The sequence below is a fragment of the Somniosus microcephalus genome, unplaced genomic scaffold (genome assembly GCF_052327205.1).
Source record: "Somniosus microcephalus isolate GS21.2 unplaced genomic scaffold, FLI_Smic_1.0 unresolved_chr1, whole genome shotgun sequence".
Lineage (NCBI taxonomy): Eukaryota > Metazoa > Chordata > Chondrichthyes > Squaliformes > Somniosidae > Somniosus > Somniosus microcephalus.
Genome location: NW_028225179.1, coordinates 92,828,041 through 92,848,642, shown reverse-complemented (window position 1 = coordinate 92,848,642; position 20,602 = coordinate 92,828,041). Strand labels below are relative to the sequence as shown.

General features: G+C 46.5%; 2 pseudogenes; one reads left to right on the top strand and one right to left on the bottom strand.

Annotated features, from left to right (window-relative positions):
• Window positions 1-8,104, bottom strand: part of LOC147095599 (uncharacterized) — a 114,230-nt pseudogene extending 106,126 nt beyond the window's left edge.
• Window positions 1-20,602, top strand: part of LOC147095598 (scavenger receptor cysteine-rich domain-containing protein DMBT1-like) — a 1,107,260-nt pseudogene that overhangs the window by 1,028,281 nt on the left and 58,377 nt on the right.

Genomic DNA, 20,602 nt, shown 5'->3' with positions numbered 1-20,602 from the left:
ACAAGCACATAACTGATATGCATACACAAATTTAGGTAGGCCTGAGCAACACAGTACATTTGGCATGTAAATTACCAAAACACGTGGAAACACAGCTTACTGTGAATATACATTTAGCAAACTGAAAGGCATTCTCTTACATTCAATTTAAATTATCCCTGTACATATTGCATCAAAATACAGCTACAAGTTAACCAGCTATACACAAACCGAGCACTTCACGGCTTGCTGTGCAGGATTGCTTACAGAGATAAGTTACAAACTAAACATTTTCTGCAAAATATAGTGTAGACTAATCATCTATAACATTCTCAAGTACTTACAGACAAATAGTGTCCAAGGCTGGAGCGTGACAAGAAAATAACTTCCCAGACCATGTGTGGCTGTCGGTCTGTGATATACAGTAGTTTACTTTACTGCACTTTACTGTGCTTTACTGCACTTGCTAGGTACCAAATATCCACTAGGTGGTGGCACACAATGGAAATCGACCCAAATTACTCAAGCCCCTGAATTAACTGGAAAACTAACATAAATTCCTAAAGGGAGGCAGCACACTCATCGTACAATCAGGATACAACAAACGATAGAGCTTCTCTGTGAATGCGTCAGTGAAAGTGCAGGGATTGGACATATGATCATCATTGTGAAAGGTCACCTGTCCTCTCTCATAGTCCAGGTAAACTTCGATACTCCTGCGATTCACACTCAGGGTTAATGGGACTAATGTACTTTCAACAGCTCTATATTCATTTCCATTTAACGGGGGCACAACCCAATATCATTGTTTAGGCCCCAGGTTTAACTCTCCTCTCCTATTGGATGACTCTCCGCCAAACCCAAAGTGCACTCAGTCTTCTCCCTGAAGTCCACCGCCCAGTAGTATTTCCCTGATGTGAATCCCTGTGACCCCAGGACACAGAGAGTAGCATTGAATCCCTCCGAGTTATCAGGAAACAATAATTCAGTGCTACCGAGTCTCACACTGGTCCGGTCCACAGACAAAACAAGCTAATGATGTGCTGTGTTTGGCTCCAGGGTCAGTGAGGCTGGGACTGGGGGAAATAAAAATGACATCATGTTAACAATTTTGGACAGAGGAAAGTGGACGGACACGGATTAATATTTGATGTCTGTAGAACTAGACTCAGCAGCCAATCCATAATTTCCGTCTTAGTAAATATTGCATAGTGGGTACAGTGTAGAGTTTGATATATTCCCAGACTCCAGTATACGGTGAACAGATATTACAGACTGGGTACAGTGTACAGTTAGACATATTCCTAGACTCCAGTGTATGGTGATGTGGTAAACCACTGTTAACCCTGTACATGTCTGTGTGGTAAACCACTGTTAACTCTGTACAAGTCCGGGCATGTCTCCACCTCTGGCTCCACCCCGAAGCCCGGGTATAAAGGTGACTCACCACCCTTCCCCTGGGAGCTCTTAGGATGGATTCACTAGCAGACGCATGCTCCAGTTCTTAGTCAATAAAAGCCTACTTCATATAAGTCCGTCTCGTAGTCTTTGGTGTTGTTGATAGCGCATCAATTTTATTGACTAATTTTCGACATGGAGCAAATCTTGAAGCCAGAATGTTTAGACCTGGATCCTTAAGCAGCAGATGCAGCCAATAACTTTGAACAGTGGCTGAGCTGTTTCAAAGCCTTCCTGGAGGCCCCCAGCACTACCGTCACGACAGATGACGCGAAACGGCTTGTCTTGATCTCACAGGTGAGCCACCGCATCTACTCGATCATCTGAGACGCCACTACTTACGCGGCCGCCATCGCGACGCTAAAGGAACAATACGTGAGGCCTGTTAACGAGGTCTACGCCAGACACCTCCTGGCTACCCGAAAACAGCGCCCCGGGGAATCAGGTGCCGAATATTTACTGGCACTGAGAGTCCTCGGTGGGGACTGTAATTGCAAAGCGGTGACGGCCAAGGAATGCACGGAAGACCTGATCCGAGACGCCTACGTAGCCGGCATCAGGTCCAACTATACTCGGCAGAGGCTGTTGGAACAGAGGGGGTTCGACCTGCAGAAGACAGTGGCCCTCGCTGACTCGCTAGACGTGGACCTCCAGAACATGGACGCCTACCCCCCTGACCGGATGGCCACGTGGATGCCACGGGAGCAGCCATCTTGGGACCCGGTAAGGCCACAATCCGCCGGCAGCCCAACTACAGCTGCAATGACCAGAGGCCAGAAATGCTACTTCTGCGGCCAGGCCAAGCACCCCAGACAGCAATGCCCAGCAAAGGACACGACCTGCTCCAAATGCGGCAAGAAAGGCCACTACGCGAGAGTGTGCAGGGCGAAATCGACCCCCAATTCCAGCAGCGCCGCATGTGAACCGTACAGGCCGCCATTTTGGACCCCACCAACCACGTGTGAGCCGTGCGGGGCGCCATTTTGGGCACCACCACCAGCCGAGTGGGAGCCGCCATCTTGGACACCATTCTGGGACCAGGCCCCCGGCGCGGGCGAATACTACAGTGACCCACCGACCTCGACGATGGCCTCCATCATCCTGGACCAATCTAGGCCCCATCAACTAGCCAGGTCCATGATGAACGTAAAGGTAAATGGCCATGCCACAATTTGCCTTTTCGACTGCGGAAGCATGGAAAGCTTCATCCACCCCGACACAGTGCGACGCTACTCCCTATCGGTTATGCACACACGCCACCAGGTCTTTATGGCCTCAAAGTCCCATACAGTGGACGTCAGCGGCTACTGTGTAGCGACTCTGACAGTGAACGGCGTGGAGTACAGAGTGTTTAAATTCCTCGTCCTGCCACAGCTCTGCGCTCCCGTACTGCTAGGATTAGACTTCCAGTGCCATCTGGAGAGTGTCACGATGGCATATGGCTGGCCCCTGCCCCCACTTACAGTCTGCAGCCGGCAGAATTTAAACAGGGCACCACGCAAAGTATGCAGCCTGTCCACCCTGAAGGTCAAACCCCCCCCGTTGTTCACTAACCTCGCCAAAGACTGCAAGCCAATTGCTACTAAAAGCAGGCGGTACAGTGCCAGGGATAGGAGCTTTATTAAATCAGAAGTAGAAAGACTCCTGAGGGAAGGGATTATCGAGGGCAGCACCAGCCCATGGGGAGCCCAAGTGGTGGTAGTAAAGACCGGCGAAAAACAGCACCTGGTTATTGATTACAGCCAGACGATCAATCGATAGATGCAATTAGACGCATACCCACTTCCCCGCATATCTGACATGGTCAACCAGATAGCACAATACCGTGTATTCTCGACGATTGATCTGAAGTCGGCATACCACCAGCTCCCCATCAGGCCTGAGGACCGCCAGTACACGGCCTTCGAGGCTGACGGTCGCATCTACCACTTCCTCCGAGTCCCCTTCGGTGTCACCAACGGGGTCTCGGTCTTCCAAAGGGAGATGGACAGGATGGTTGACCAGAATACGCTGCAGGCCACCTTCCCCTATCTAGACAACGTCACCATCTGTTGCCATGTCCGGCAGGACCACGACGCCAACCTAGAAAAATTCCTCCGTGCAGCACAACGGCTGAATCTGACATACAACAGAGAAAAATTTATGTTCCGCACCACGCGCCTCGCTATTCTTGGCTGCGTGGTGGAAAGCGGAGTCATCGGCCCCGACCCCGACCGAATGCGCCCCCTTCTGGAACTACCCCCCCCCCACTGCCTAAAAGCCCTGAAGAGATGCCTAGGCTTCTTCTCTTACTACGCCCAGTGGGTGCCCAACTATGCGGACAAAGCCCGGCCCCTCATCAAGTCAACCTCCTTCCCTCTGATGGCAGAGGCCCGTGCGGCCTTCACCCTCAAAAAAGAGGACATTGCGAAGGCCACAATGCATGCAGTGGAAGAGTCCATCCCTTTCCAAGTGGAGAGCGATGCATCCGGCTTCGCCCTAGCCGCAACCCTTAACCAGGCGGGGAGACCCGTGGCCTTCTTTTCTCGGACCCTCCAGGGCCCCGAAATTCGACACTCCTCAGTCGAGAAGGAGGCCCAGGCGATAGTGGAGGCTGTACGGCACTGGAGGCATTACCTGGCCAGTAAACGTTTCACCCTGCTCACTGACCAACGGTCAGTAGCATTTATGTTTAACAACAGGCAAAGGGGGAAAATCAAAAATGATAAGATATTGCAGTGGAGGATCGAGTTATCCACCTACAACTACGATATCTTATACCAGCCCAGGAAACTTAATGAGCCCCCAGACGCCCTTTCCCGTGGGACATGTGCCAATGCACAAGTCGATAGGCTAAGGGCCCTCCACAATGATCTCTGCCACCCGGGGGTCACCAGGTTCTTCCATTTTATTAAAGCCCGCAACCTGCCTTACTCCATCAAGGAGGTCAGGACCATAACCAGGAACTGCCATGTCTGCGCCGAATGCAAACCGCATTTTTATAGGCCAAACAGGGCACAGCTGATTAAAGCCACCCGCCCCTTCGAACGTCTCAGCGTTGATTTCAAGGGGCCCCTTCCCTCCTCTGACCGCAACACGTACTTCCTCAATATTATTGATGAGCACTCCCATTTCCCCTTCGCCATACCCTGCCCGGACATGACCAGCGCCACAGTCATCAGGTGCCTCAATGACCTGTTCGCCATATTTGGCTTCCCCAATTACATCCACAGCGACAGGGGCTCGTCATTCATGAGCGACGAGCTGCGCCAGTACCTGCTCGGGAAGGGCATAGCCACGAGCAGGACTACCAGCTACAACCCCCGGGGTAACGGACAGGTAGAGAGGGAGAATGCAATGGTGTGGAAGACTGCCATGCTCGCCCTAAAATCCAAGAGCCTCCCAATCTCCCGCTGGCAAGATGTCCTCCCCGATGCGCTCCACTCCATACGATCACTGCTCTGTACTGCCACAAACGCCACCCCTCACGAGAAGATGCTTGTCTTCCCCAGGAATTCCACCTCGGGGACATCACTACCGCCATGGCTGACGTCTCCGGGACCCGTCCTGCTCAGGAAACATGTGAGGAGACATAAGACGGACCCCCTGGTCGAAAAGGTTCACCTCCTCCACGCCAACCCACAGTACGCCTACGTGGCGTATCCTGATGGGTGGGAGGACACAGTCTCAATTCGAGACCTCGCACCCTCAGTTAACACCCGAAACACCATCGATCACCATCCACTACCTCCACCCACCACCACTACCCACAACGCACCACCGGGGTGTCTACCATGAACTGACGACATGCCGGTGCCATCCCTACCCCAAGAGGACGACACGCCAGTGCTCCGTCCCACGCGAAAAGTGGCCGCGGGCAAAGAACCACTGCAACCGGCACCACGAAGATCATTACGGCAGACAAGACCCCCGGAGAGACTTTCGTATACGAACTTTTGAAACATTTCACCCCGCCGGACTCTTTTTTAAACGAGGGGTGAATGTGGTAAACCACTGTTAACCCTGTACATGTCTGTGTGGTAAACCACTGTTAAATCTGTACAAGTCCGGGCATGTCTCCACCCCTGGCTCCACCACTAAGCCCGGGTATAAAGGTGACTCACCACCCTTCCCCCGGGAGCTCTTAGGATGGATTCACTAGCAGAGGCATGCTCCAGTTCTTAGTCAATAAAAGCCTACTTCATATAAGTCCATCTCGTAGTCTTTGGTGTTGTTGATAGCGCATCAGGTGAACAGATATTACAGGGTCCCAGCCTGATCACTGTCCAGTGAGTCCTTGGTCAGAGAGGAACACAACCATCCAGGGGTCCCAGAATAATCACTGTCCATTGTGTCCTTGGTCAGAGAGGAACACATCCATCCAGGGGTCCCAGTCTGATCACTGTCCAGTGAGTCCTGAGTCCGAGGAGAACACAATCATACAGGATTCCCAGTCTGATCACTATCCAGTGAGTCCTGGGTCAGAGAGGAACACAATTAGACAGGAGTTGCAGCCTGATCACTGTCCAGTGAGTCCTGGGTCAGAGAGGAGCACAATCAGCCCGGGGTCCAAGTCTGATCACTGTCCAGTGAGTCCTGGGTCAAAGAGGAACACAATCAGCCAGGGGTCCCAGTCTGATCACTGTCCAGTGAGTCCTGGGTCAGAGGGGAGCACAAACAGCCAGGGGTCGCAGTCTGATCACAGTCCAGTGAGTCCTGGTCTGTTGAGTGAGGCCCGAAAGCTGCTGCCCTGGTGATCTGTACCAGCAACAGGCAGCACCTTCAGGAGAGGGGGAAGAGAGCAGTACACTACAGAAAGTGGTCACAAAGCTGTGGAGCTTCTTACCTGGAGCGATGATCTGTTTCATTTCCTTCCACACTGTGTAGAGTAATGGGCCTCGAAACACTGTGTATTTCAGACTTGCAGATACGAGGATCTCTTCATCTTCACCTCTCTCTGCACCTTCACCTTTCTCACTTTTGTCTCCAACTTTTTAGTTCTTGCAGGACAGACAATGAGAAACATCTTAATAAATGCACGGAAACATTTAGGTTGTATTATTTACTGATGTATAATCATTGGTTTTAGTAAAATGTGAAGGGATCTGGGTGGAATTTTCACTGGCGGGCTCCAGTGATGTGATACCACGTCAGTGTTCCCCGGAATACACTCGAGAGGGGTTCCTCTGCTGCTGAAGACTTTGAAGGTTCACTGATCAGTTCCATTTATTTCTGGTCTATATTTTCCCAGTAACACAGAGCTTGTTTCTGGTCTGAGCGGCCCTGACCTGGGGACAGTCGTGTTACACCTAACCTCAGCATCCCCTCGGTAGGGAGACAACAGCCTATGTACCAGCTCATGGACATTTCCAGGCAGCTCTGCGGAAACACGCTCACGTGTAAACATCAGACGACAAGAGGATCAGACATTGTGATGCCCATACAGTCAAATAGCTTCCTGTTGCTCAGTTTTTCACCAGAGCATTTGTTGCACGCGTGGGACACCACCCCAACAAGTTACTTCTCTCAGTGATAGCACACTTGGGACTGTGCACCAGCCTGACGCTAATTTAAGGACAGGAGAGAAGGGGAGAAAACTGAGAGGCGACAATTGTTAACCTGAACATAGAAAGGTCTGTAACCTATCGGAGCTATTCGTATGGTGAATCGATTGAGGATGCATTAGTAGATGCTGGTATGCACTGTTTGGCTTTCAACAACAGTGTAAAGGTTAGAGTGACAGGCTATAAATCAATATCTCTCCCTCACTCAGGCTCTCTGAGCCTGGTGCTGCGAAACACAGCGGGATTTCCAGCAGTAATGGTATTCAACCCTGGTAACATCTGTAAAAAGAGCTCTGAGTTATACTGCCGACTGCACACCACAGTCAAACACAGGGAAGCCAAGGACTGCGCAGCTCTTTTAAAAAATATTGGTCGAGTTCTCAGTGACAGTGAGGTGTTAGCTTCAGCGAAGAGTGGACTGTCCTCTCAGTTCTTTGCTAACATTGAAAATATAAAGGGGACCAGCAAGAGCTTTAATAAGTTGCCTTCACTCTGGTTCGTTATACTGCTGGCAGTGCGAGGTCTTCACAGTGTGGGACAGTCTTGTCGACACTCAGAGCTCAATCCTGACTGATACCTGTTTGTCCTCAGTTATGCTGCACATTGTGCATTGTTGTGATGGGGTTTGAGCCCAAATATAAAGTGTTGTTTACACTTACACCAATAGCTTGGTGATTGGGATATCAAAAGTCACCTCGCGAAATGAAATACTGTCTTGCTGCTCGATGTCTACTCAAAAATTCAATATGTTCTCCTCAAATGACGTCAGTTCCTCTTCAATTCATTCCAAGTTCTTCTCCATTGGTCGCAGATCTTCCTTCTATTGTCTCTTCAGCTCTTCGATTAAATGTTTCTCTTTGCCTTCAATATATCGATGGGTTTCTGCAAATTGTGCGGAGATGTCTTGCTCCAGGGTTCGTGTGCGTTCATAAGATGTTGAAAGAGCTCATTTAAGCAGCGAGTTGTTAAAGGTGGCTGTGTTTAAAGGTAACAGCAGTAATACTCACATCCAGTTCTGAAATCTCCCCCTCCTGCTGCCGTTTTAATTCACTTTTACTTTTATTTTCATCCTCCATGGATTCCAAGGCCGATTTCAGCTGGTCCCAAAAATCAGAACTCCGCATAACCCATTTCAATGTCTGCTGTTTATTCCCAAACTGTGGGGACAGTTGTTTAGGCTTTCAACCGGACACTAGTTTTTATATTGTGTATTAAATTACTTATGTGGATCACAGAGTCCACTGAAAACTCCAACAGAAACAGTTCCTGTTGGAATTCCAATGTTTAAAATGTCCACACTCACTGCCGGGACTCTGAACTTGCCACCTATTGGACACTTTAGTAGGACATCCAATGTTAATCTAAAAAGTGGATTCATGTTACAGCCCCACATGGCGCTGGTTATCTTATTCCCTGCAATTCAATCAAAATGCTGTCTGAAAAATGTTTAGCTGCAATTTTCCCCGAAGTAACTTAAATTTCTATCTTCCCAAATTAGGTTTTAAACAAACTGAAAATAAATTATAATTAGCAGAAACGTAAATATATGTATCCAATGTGGCTTTAACTGCCTTCATTACAGTTTTTATTTGAAGGCCTCAGCCTCTTCGAAAAGTCTGGGCTTGGAGTTGATATTTTTGCTGGGAGTGTTGTGTATGTAATATGTGTGCTACTTTGAACCTATGGACAGAACTGCACTACTTGTAGGGCGTAGTGATACGCAGTACCACTCCTGGCCATAGGGGTATAAATAGTACCGTGGGTACTGATCTCCCCTCAGTTCCCGCCTGTGGGCATGAAGTAAAGACCTACGTAAAGTCCCTACCTCCAACCAGTAAAGAGCTGTTTGAGTTATACGTTTAAGTCTTTGTGTTAATTGTTCAATACAATACACATACTTAACACTGGCGACGAGTCAGGTTCTTACCCTGTGGCAGTTGAAGAGAGGTTTCAAACATCACCACCCCACGAGAAGCGACAGGCTTTAGGACTCTGAAGCCTCCATCAGCGACTGAGCACTGGAGTGCAGCAGCCATCCTGACAGCTTCCAGCGACTGACAGAAGTCTTTCTGCAGTTTCCTTGTTCAACCTAGGTGGTGGGGTTAGCCGTGCAGCGTTGGCTGCAAAGACAGGGCTGGGGAAGTTGGAGAAGATAAGGGCGATCGCAATCCCTGATAAGAGCTGCGGTGAAACGCGCGAGCGGGTAAGCCAGAGCCCGGGAGGGAGCGAGCAAGAGCCGCGCTAGTGGGTGAGCCAGAGGCTGGGAGCCGCTTCAAGTGCGAGGCGCAGCGCGGGCCAGCGATCGGGACCAAAGATAACGGCCGCACTCGGACTGAAAGGCGCGGCGGCTGCAGAAGCTCAAGGTGCGAGAGCCGCGGTGCACAGCGCGGGCTATCGATCGCGGAGAAGATAAGGGCCGCACTCGGGGGCTGAAGTGAGACGGCGTCGGGGGACGGGTGAAGACCGCCAAGCGCGGGAAAACCGCCATTTTGTGGGCGGAGGACGAGGGCAAGAGCGGGAAGCCGCCATCTTTGATAACAAGTAAACAAAATAAAATCTGAGAAATTGCAAATCTACAATGCCTAAACACGGGAATATTAGCACCTTTGATAGTGACCTCGAAGATTGGGCCATATATGTTGAAAGAGTAAAAAATTATTGTAAGGCCAATAAAATTCGTGACCAAGATAAAGCTCTAACATTATTAAATTTAATGGGTGCGAAGACATACGGGCAATTGAAACACCTGTTATCACCAGATGAACCGGCGGATAAGACGTTCGATGAGATTGTTACTGTCCTGAAAGATCATCTAAACCCCACGCCGCTGATGCTAGCGGAACGATTTAAATTTTATGACAGAAGGCAGCTACAGCATGAAAGCAATGCTGAATATTTGCTGGACTTGCGTAAATTAGCGAAATATTGCCAGTTTGGAACGGGACTGACAGATGCACTACGAGACAAATTTGTGTGTGGTTTATTTAAACAGGATACACAAAAGCGACTGCTCGAGGAGAATGAGCTGACGCTTGAGAAGGCGGTCACTATGGCAGCAGCACACGAAGCCGCAGCGAGAGGCACGGCAGTAATGCAGCTATGGTCACCGGAGCTCAGTGCACACAAATTGGGTGTGAGTTCTGGCAAATGTTATCGTTGTGGAAAGACAACGCATGATCAGAACCAGTGTTGGTTTAAAAACCAAGAATGTAGAACTTGTGGTAGGCTGGGACATATAGCTAGAGTGTGCAGGTCAGGGAAGAAGACCAGCAACAAGAAGTCACCACAAGGAAAATATGCAAAGGTACACAAGGTGACCGAACAGGAGTCCGATTCAGACGCTAGCAGTAATGAACTGGCTAGCTTAAGCTGTAATGAACTGGCTAGCTTAAGAGTACTCAACGCTGGTAAGGGTGCAGACCTCCAGACAATTTGGGTCACTCTTCAGATAGAAGGAGTCCAAGTAAAACTGGAATTGGACACTGGATCGGCATTGACGGTCATAAATAAGAAAGATTACGGAAAGTTATTCCAACATATTCCCCTACAGGATACGGGGATTATATTGAAAACATACACGGGGCAAAGAGTGTACCCCATCGGGAAAATAGAGGTTGCAGTGGTCCACAAGGGCGAAGACAGTCAAATAATGGACTTATATGTGACATCTGAAGGAGGTTCTCCACTACTAGGACGGGAGTGGATTAGGAAAATGAATATGGACTGGCATTTCCTACAAACAATAACGAGTGAGAACTCGGTGAAGATAGTCGGCCCAGACTCTGGAACGGATGATGGTAAGCCCAACTCAGGTGCAAAAGACAAAGTTTCAGCACAGAATTCCACTGAGCAACAACAACATAGTTTAACTGTGGATTCTGAGTCTGGCAAGTCTACTGATGTGCCCATTTCTGAGGGACACCGGGCTCGAACTCAACTCCATTTCAAACTACAACAGCAATTAGAACAAATGCTTCGCCGTTTTGAGCAAGATTTGAATGCAACGAAAGAGTTCTTTGATATAGAGTTGGAGAATCTGGAAAGACAACAGAAGCAGCTGATGGAGAAAAAGGAGCAGGAGCACACAAAACGTCTGATGTCAGAGGAGTTAACGGTCAGCCAACTCCTGCATATGCTGAAGGACAGGACTCTGAAATGGGAAAAACTTGAACACGAACTTCAATATTCAAACGAAAGGGGTTCGGAGCTCTCAAAGGTTATTGGAAGAGCTGAGGTGGCAACAAAGACTGAGATGACTGCAACAGAGCAGCCCTTGGATGCCAAAAGTACGCTGACTCACGTCAACGTAGAACAGACCACTGAAACATCTGCTCCGGTAGAGGGATTGAATAGTCCGGTCAATCAATCTCCAAAAGAAGTTGAAGTAGTAAAATCTCAAATGAGGTCATTAGTAAATGACTTGCTGAAAGCCCAGAAAAAGCTGGATGAAGAGGTACGCATGAAGAAGTCTCTTCAGGAAAGATGTCTGGACTTGGAACAAAAGCTGGCTAATGCCCAGCTGGGTATGGAGGAAATAGAAGACCCTCTAGTTGGCCTAGATCAGGACGACACCGAATATTACTATGTCCTGTCCTGCCCAACTTCTAACTTCGACTCCCACCATACAGAAATCATGGAGGAGCACCGAAAGTCTACGGAACATCGGGAGAAGGTGGCTCTACTACGGAAAAAGGAGGAAGAGAAGGAGGAACTGCGCATGCAGCTGGCAGCTGACAGTGGAGCCCAGAGAGTCTCCAAGAAGCAGAAAAGGAAAAGTCGAAACAGAAGATGACCCATCTGAACCATTATTACCTTTACCAGATCACACACGTGGTCCCTCCGAACGGAGCCAATTCAGTTCGGAAGTTCAAACTGTTAAATCCATGGAAGGACTATTGAATGAGTCACTCCAGCAACGTGAACCGACTACACCACAGAGATTGAATCTGTGAACTGTTTTCCGCAGAGACTGAATCTGTGATCTGTTTTGACATGAAGTTATCTATGTATATATGTTATTACGTTATGTTTAATGGGGAGATGACTGTAAAGCTAGGAAGGGAGGAATGTTGTGTATGTAATATGTGTGCTACTTTGAACCTATGGACAGGACTGCACTACTTGTAGGGCGTAGTGATACGCAGTACCACTCCTGGCCATAGGGGTATAAATTGTTCCGTGGGTAATGATCTCCCCTCAGTTCCCGCCTGTGGGCATGAAGTAAAGACTTACGTATAGTCCCTACCTCCAACCAGTAAAGACCTGTTTGAGTTATACGTTTAAGTCTTTGTGTTAATTGTTCAATACAATACACATACTTAACAGGGAGCTTTGATTCTGTTCACTGAATGCAGATCATGTGATCTGTGCAAGCGCAGTGAACCCAGTTTCACAGCGAGCATCAATACCGCTCAGTCAGGTCAATGGATGGAATATTTGTCTGCAGCTCGAGCAGTTTCTGCTGAACTGTGTTTTTTTTCAAAAAGATTTGAAGAATATCGACAGGACACATTTCAAATGCTTTAAGTTGAAAGTCATATTGAGTAAATAAATACAGGCTTACAGTTCATTATAGTATTTAAATTAAATAACTGTAAGGAATCAGTTTCATTGCACTATTTAATTTAAATAACTATATGGCAATCTGTTTCATTACAATATTTACATTAAATAATTACAAGGAATCAGATTCATTGCACTATTTACATCAAATAACTATATGAGAATCAGATTCATTACAATACTTACATTACATATGTATAAGGAATCAGTTTCATTGTAGTTGCTGGGAATTTGTGGACCTGATGATGGTGAACTGGCAGCATTCACCGTCATTCCACCTTTGAAACTGACTGCAAATTCGAGATTTGCTCATGTGAAAATCTGAAGTTGTGATTTGTCTTTCACTCCTCCGCCACATGCTGCACTGTGCCCAACACCTCCCCACCCCAGACCCCCAACGCACAGAGCTGGCAATCAATGTAATCTCTCAAATCAGAGAAAGTGCCAAAACCTTTGGCCCTTGCGCAGTGATTACACAGTTACAATTCCCACTAAAAGGCAAACACAAAGGGATTAGGTATAGCTGGGGTTTCAACAGTGTGTTGAATGCTAAACAAAGGTTACGAGCCTGGAAAAAACAATTTTAAATTTCTGCAGTGTCAAGTTATCGATTTTAATGAAAAATAAACTTTTTAAGCAACCTGATATAAAAGTATATATTTTTGAATTTGTTCATCCTTATATCAAGTTTGCCTGTTTCTCATTCTTTGTTTTGCTCTCTAACATTTTTACCAATTTAGAATTTTAAGAGCTTACCCACTCCCTTGTTCGCTGTCTTTCAGAATTGTGCATTTTGATTGGATGCTTAGACAGCTTGTTGACATCACAGCAGCTCGCACTAGGTTAAACCCCACTATAGACCATTGACCTGAATTATGCGTTGGAAAACCCAAAATTCTCAGCACAGAGTTGGCGAGATCTTTGTGTGAAACTGTATTCTGGGCCTGCAGCAAACACCTTTGCTTCACGGTTGACCACAAATTCCCAACCATATGAGTTCTTATTCAGGCTAAGCTGGCTACCGTCTCAAACTGAAGCTCGTGTCATTTTAAGAGGTAAGCAGTACATTAATTGGATTGTTAACCAACAAGAAACGACCAATTGGGCGAATGTTCATTTGCAGGTTGAAACCGGATGTGCCGGCTCTTTTACACCCACCGATTTCCTTTTCATTGAAGTCAAGGGACACACAATGGAGCGGTGTGAAACGGGCAGGCAATTGGTTATTGCCTGTTTTTCGCTGCTGCCCAAGATGATTTCACCTTATCTAGTCCTGGGGGAATTTTCAGTTTGAGCGTTTGTGTAAAATGGAGGATATTGAATAAATAGACAATTATACAAAACGTCTGATTTTCCCTTTCCTTGAAGTCAATGATAGAGATATCAGCTAGGGCACACAATTGAATTTAAATTCTAGACCATCCGTTTGACATTAAAGTCCAATGTTAACTTAGCTCTTACTCTGGGAAAAGCTTGTATTACAGCAACTGCTACTTGTTATTCCCTCATTTTTGCATCATATATGAAATTATGAAATAAGTAATAAGATCCAATGGAGTGACTGTACCAGCTGTGCATCGAATCCCATTCCAAACTGGTAAAAATAAAATCGTCATTAATTTGAATCTATCCTCCACGGAAGCGAACTGAGGCGATAGTATCTGCCAGCCATTCACACCCCATGGGAAGTAAAATTGTGTGGGGTGTAAAATATGTGGTCATCGAACTGTCAGTTTACCACCTGGCGGGTTATGAATATCACGTAATATATACAGCAGGGAAACATGCCATGCAGCCCAAATAGTCTGTGCTGGTGTCTGTACTCCACACGAGTTGTTCCCATTCATTCTATCTCACCTCTGCTTTTCAGCATATTCGCTTTTCTCTCATGTAATCTTCTAGTTTCCATTTGAAAGCATTTTAAGTATTTGCCTCAATCACTTCCAGTGGTAGCGAGTTCCACATTATAACATCATCACTTCCTCCAAATAAAAGGTTGTGCTATGGGACCCCACATACATCCTAGCTATAATAAAAACAGAAAATTCTGCAAATACTCAGCAGGTCAGGCAGCCGCTGTAGATAGAGAAACAGAGTTGATGTTTGAGGTCGATGACCCTTTGTCAAAACTGGAAAATGTTAGAGATGTAACAGATGTTTAAGGAAGTGTAGGAGCAGGGAAAGTGGGGTGTGGAGTAAAGAATAAAAGGGAAGGTCTGAGAAATGATGGAAGGCAGGAGGGATTAAAAGACAAACGGGTTCCTAGCTATGGCTGCCTTTTCGTGCGATATGTGGAACATTCTTTGTTCCACTCCTACTCACATCCCCTCTCTCAAATCTGTATCCGATACATTGATTACTGTATCATTTCCTGCTCACGCCCTGAACTGGAACATTTCATTCCTTTGCTTCCAACTTCCACCCTTCACTCACTTTCACATGGTCCATCTCCAACTCATATCTTCCCTTCCGCGACTTCTCTCTATTCATTTCTGGGGATGGGCAACCAACAGACATCCCCTATGAGTCCACTGACTCCCACAGCTACCTGGACCACACTTCCTCCCACCCCGCCTCTTGTAAGGACTCTCTCGCATCCCTGTGTTTCAGTTTTTGTCGCATCTGTTCTGACGATGCCAACTTCCGATATGTCTCCCTTTTTATGCAACAGTGGATTCCCCTCTACCATGGTTGACATGGCCCTTGACGGTCTCCATTCCATTTACTGCACTTGTGCTCTCACACATTTACCTCCTTCTGAGAACCACGATACGGTTCCGGTTGTCCTCACCTTTCACCCCACCAGCCTCCACATTCAATGGATAATCCTCTGCCATTTCTGCCACGTCCAACGTGATCCCACCACCAAACACACCATCCCCTCTTTCGCCTTTCAGCATTACGAAGGGAACACTTCCTCTGTGACGCCCTGATCCAGTTCTCAATATCCCCAACATACCCTTCCCTTCCCACTACACATTTTCTTGCAAGCGCAGGGATGCACCACGTGCCATTTTACTTGCCCCCTTCCCACCATCCAGGATCCAAACTCTCCTTCCAGGTGAAACAGCGAATTACTTGTATTCTTGCAATTTAATATATTCTATTCGCTGCTCACGATGCGGTCTCTTCCACATTGGGGAGACCAAATGTAGATGAGTTAAATGCTTTGTGGAACACCTCTGCTCAGTCCACAAGTGTGACACCGAGCTTCCGGTCACCTGTAACTTTAATTCTCTGCTCCACTCCCACTCTGACCCCTCTGTTCTTGGCCTCTACACTTTTACAGCGAAGCTCAATGTAAGCTCGAGGAAGAGCACCTCATCTTTCAATTAGACACTTTACAGCCTTCTGAACTTAACATCGATTTCAGCAATTTCAGACAATAAACTCTGCCCCTATTTTTTCAGAAGGCAGCTGTTGATGATTTTGCAATTCACATTTACACATCCTCCAGACCCATCTTTTGTTTCTTTACTTTACCCATTAACATCTACTTTTACATTGTACAATCATGCCTTTGTAGTTAATCACTCCCACAAGGGGAAACAATCTTTCCACAGCTATCCTGTCCAACCCCATCATAATTTAAAAGACATCTATCAGGGCGCCTACAAGCCTTATCTTTTCTAAGTAGAAGAGCCCCAAACTTTTAATTCTTGAGATAACTGTAATCTCTCCATGCTGGTACCAGCCTTTTAAATCATTATTGCACTTTCTCCAGTGCTTCCAGGCCCTTTTATTGTATGGAGCCCGAAACTCAGCAGAATACTCCATGTGTGGCCTGACCACGGTCCTGTACAAATTGAACATAACTTCATTACTTTTGAATTGTATAATTCTATACGCCTGTAAATATATCCGAATGTTTTGTTAGCAGTTGTAGTTGCTTTGGTGACCTGCGATGCTACTTTAAATGATGTGTTCACCTGTATCCCTAGATCCATTTGCTCTTCTGCCCCATTCAGTATCTTATTTTTTTAGCTTTAGGGGTTGTTTATATTTTTCCTACCAGGGTGCATCACCACACAATTATTTATGTTAACGTGAATTTCGCTGTATTTGCCCAGTCTGCATGTTAGTTTAATATTTGTTGCATTGTAAATTCCTTTGTGTATATTGAATCCATTATTTCAAGCTACGTTGAAACAAAATCAATGTAAAATCATATTTGAAGTTAATTTGCCAGAAACTAATTTCGACTTCGTTCATTGTGTTATGATTAAAGTCTTCATCAGAGGAAATTCCCTGTCTAAAGCAATTACTCGCTGAGTTGTTTCTGTTTGTTCAGTTTAATATATTTACCTGACAATTGTCTGAACAATTATGTTTTTAAAAGAAACATTCGTTAATTTACGTTACTTTTTTTCCACTTCTGCATTCCAACATTCACAAGTCATCAGCATAAAACACTTCTAATGTTGTTTTTATTGATCATTGTGCGGTTATGTATTGATTCAATCTTTGTCTGTTAAAGCAGTAAATTGTTGTTAACGTCTGAAATCCTTACATATTTTTCAAAGAAACGATGAGAAATCGTTGTCTTCAGTATCTACAGGGAGATTTCTGACAAAGTTAATTTCACGTTCATGGCCATCCACCGAAATGTAGTCAGATCCTAGGATCCTCCCACTCCCACCAATGGTGTCAAACACTTCGTACTGCTCCCTCCCCAGAAAACAGATTCCACTCTCCTCGTCTGCAAGACTCCGGTTATACCTCTGCAGTACTGCCAAAGAAAAGGATTCTCCAGGGACCAATTCTCCCCATTCCCAGTTCGACTTAAACCCAAGCACCCTCCCCCCAGTGTAAATTAACCTCAGATCCGCTACCGCAGCGCTGCAGAACCCGGGGTCTTCACTTTGTCCTGTCACACCTCAGCACAACTATTGCAAAACTGCTGCAGTTAGTCCTGGATCAATAATCTGATTTTTCAAAATCTCCATATCGTGTCCCAGCATTACCAAATGCTAGACCTCTGCTTCCATTGGGCAAAATCGAAAAACATAAGAACATAAAACATAAGAAATAATAGCAGCAGTAGGCCTTACGGCCCCTCGAGCCTGCCCTACCATTCAATAAGATCATGGCTGATCATCGACCTCAACTCCATTTACCCGCCCGACCTCCATACCCCTTGATTCCCCTGGAGTCCAAAAATCTATGTATCTCAGCCTTGAATATACTCAAAAGACTCGCCATTCACAGCCCTCTGTGGCAGAGAATTCCAAAGATTCACAACCCTCTGAGCGAAAAAATTCCACCTCATCTCAGTCTTAAATGGCCTACACCTTATCCTGAGACTAGGCCTCCTAGTTCTAGACAATGAAGCCAGGGGAAACAACCTCTCAGCATCTACCCTGTCAATCCGCTTCAGAATCTTGTATGTTCCAATGAGATAATCTCTCATTCTTCTAAACTCCAGAGAGTAGAGGCCCATACTACACAATCACTCATCATAGGACAGCCCTCTCATCCCAGGAATCAATCTAGTGAACCTTTGTTGCACCGCCTCCAAGGCAAGTATATCCTTCCTTAGATAAGGAGACCAAAATTGGGCACAGTACTTCAAGTGTGGTCTCACCAAGGTCCTGTACAATTGCAGCAAGACTTCTTTATTCTTATACTCCAACCCCTTGCAATAAAGGACAACATGCAGTTTGCTTTCCTTATTGCTTGCTGTACCTGCTTGCTGGCTTTCTGTGTTTCTTGCATGGGAAATCCCAAATCTCTGAAACACCAATATTTGAATATTTCACACCATTTAAGAAATATTCTGTTTATCTATTTTTCCTACCAAAGTGAATAACCTTACATTTCCCTATATTGTGCTCCATCTGCCACATTACTGCCCACTCACTTAGTCTATCTATTGCCCTTTGCAGACTCTTTGTGTTCTCCACACAGCTTACTGTCCCACCTAGCTTTCTATCATCAGCAAACGTGGACAAATTACACTCGGTCCCTTCATCAAGATCATTGATATAGATTGTAAATAGCTGAGGAACCAACACTAATCCTTGAGGCACCCCATCAGTTAGAGCCTGCGAACCTGAAAAAGGTCCGTTTATCCTTTCTCTCGGTTTTCTGTTCATTACCCAATCCTCTATCCATGCTATTATATTACCCCCAACCCCACGAGCCTTAATCTTGTGTAATATCGTTTTATGTGGCAACTTATCGAATGTCTTTTGGAGATCTAAATATGCTGCATCCACTGGTTCTCCTTTATCTACCCTGTAAGTTACATCCTCAAAAAACTCCAATAAATTTGTCAAACACGATTTACATTTCAGAAGGAAAGAAATATTTGTATTTATATAGCGCCTGTCACAGCCACTGGACGTCTCAACGCTCTTTGCAGTCAATGAAGTACTTTTGAAGTGGAGTCACTGTTGTACTGTGGGAAACGAAGCAACCAATTTATGTACAGCAATTTCCAACAAACAGCAATAAGATAATGACCAGATAATCTGCTTTTGTTATGTTGGTTGAGGTAAAAATATTAGCCAGGAAACCGGGAATAACTCTGCTGATCGACTTCAAAATAGTGCCAAGGGCTCTGTTACGTCAACCTGAGAGAGTAGACGGGCCCTCGGTTTAACAACTCATTCGAAAGACGGCACCTCTGACAGCGAAGCACTTCTCCAGAATGTCAGCATGTTTTACATGGTCAAGTCCCTGGAGTGGGATTAGATCTCAAAATCTTACTGACACTAGAGGCGAGTGTGCTACCCACTGAGCCACAGCTGACAGGCTGTCAGTGCCTAATCATGTTATAGCTTTCCAAGTGCCCTGATAGCACTTCCTTAACAATGGATTCCAGCAATCTCCCGATGACTGATGTCAGGCTAACTGGCCTGTAGCTCCCTTTTTTCTCTCTCCCTCCTTTCTTGAATAGCGGTGTTACATTTGCGACTTTCCAATCCATTTGGACCATTCTAGAATCTAGGGAATTTGGAAAGATCATAACCAATGCATCCAGTATCTCTTCAGCCACCTCTTTGATAACCCTAGGATGTAGGCCGTCAGTTCGAGGTGATTTGTTGGCTTTTTTCCATTAGTTTCTCTAGTACTTTTTCTCTACTTATATTAATTACATTAAGTTCCTCACACTCATTAGACCCTTTGTTCCCCACCGTTTTGGGTATGCTTTTTGTGTCTTCTACTGTGAAGACAGACACACTGGCCTAGAAATTCGGTATGGCCCCGCCAGGTCTTTTGCGCCCGAAATTTTGCGCTTGCCAGGATTCCCGTAGCGCCCGCCTAAAATTCAGTTGCGACGGGCCAAGACGGCGGCGGGAGCTAGTGCAGGGTTTGGCCGCCTCGCTAGGGGCAATGAATGTTACTTTCAGGCGTCCAGCTGCCGCTGCGGCACCCGATGTGGTGCGGCAGGCTGGGGTACTGCAGGCCTCCTCCTTCTCTTAAGGAGGAGCTGTCTGCAGCCGTCAGATTGCCGGTGGATTCCCCCAGCAAATGAGCCCGGCACCACGGAGAAGTGCCGGGCTCGCGGGACTCAGACATCAATGCCACGGGGGGGTGGTGCAGGAGTCCGGGGAGGGAGGTGCGGGCAGGCGGCTGCCGGGAAAGTGGCCGGCCACCGCTCCACCTTTATGCGCCGGCCTTTCGGAGCTGCAAGACCCCGTTTCACAAACGCTGTTTTTGGCTGCCACGGGCGAGGCGGCCGCAACTGAATTTGGCCATCGGGCCGGAATAGCATTGCAACCGGGGTGCTGCGCACACCGATGACGTCATCGGTGCCGGCGCGGCGCTACCGACTAATGCCGATGTTAGGGTCCATCTGAATTTTGGACGATAAAAAACTTCAGGCGCAAACCACTTTATAGCCAATAAGTGGGCGCAAACGCAACTGAATTTCTAGGCCACAATATTTGTTTAACGTTTCTGTCACTTCCTTATTCACCATAATAATATCTCCTGTCTCAGTCTCTAAGTGACCAACGTTTACTTTTGCTACTCTGTTCCTTTTTGCATACTTGTAGAAACTTTTACAATCTGCTTTTATATTTCTTGCTAGTCTTCTCTCATTCTGTTTTATC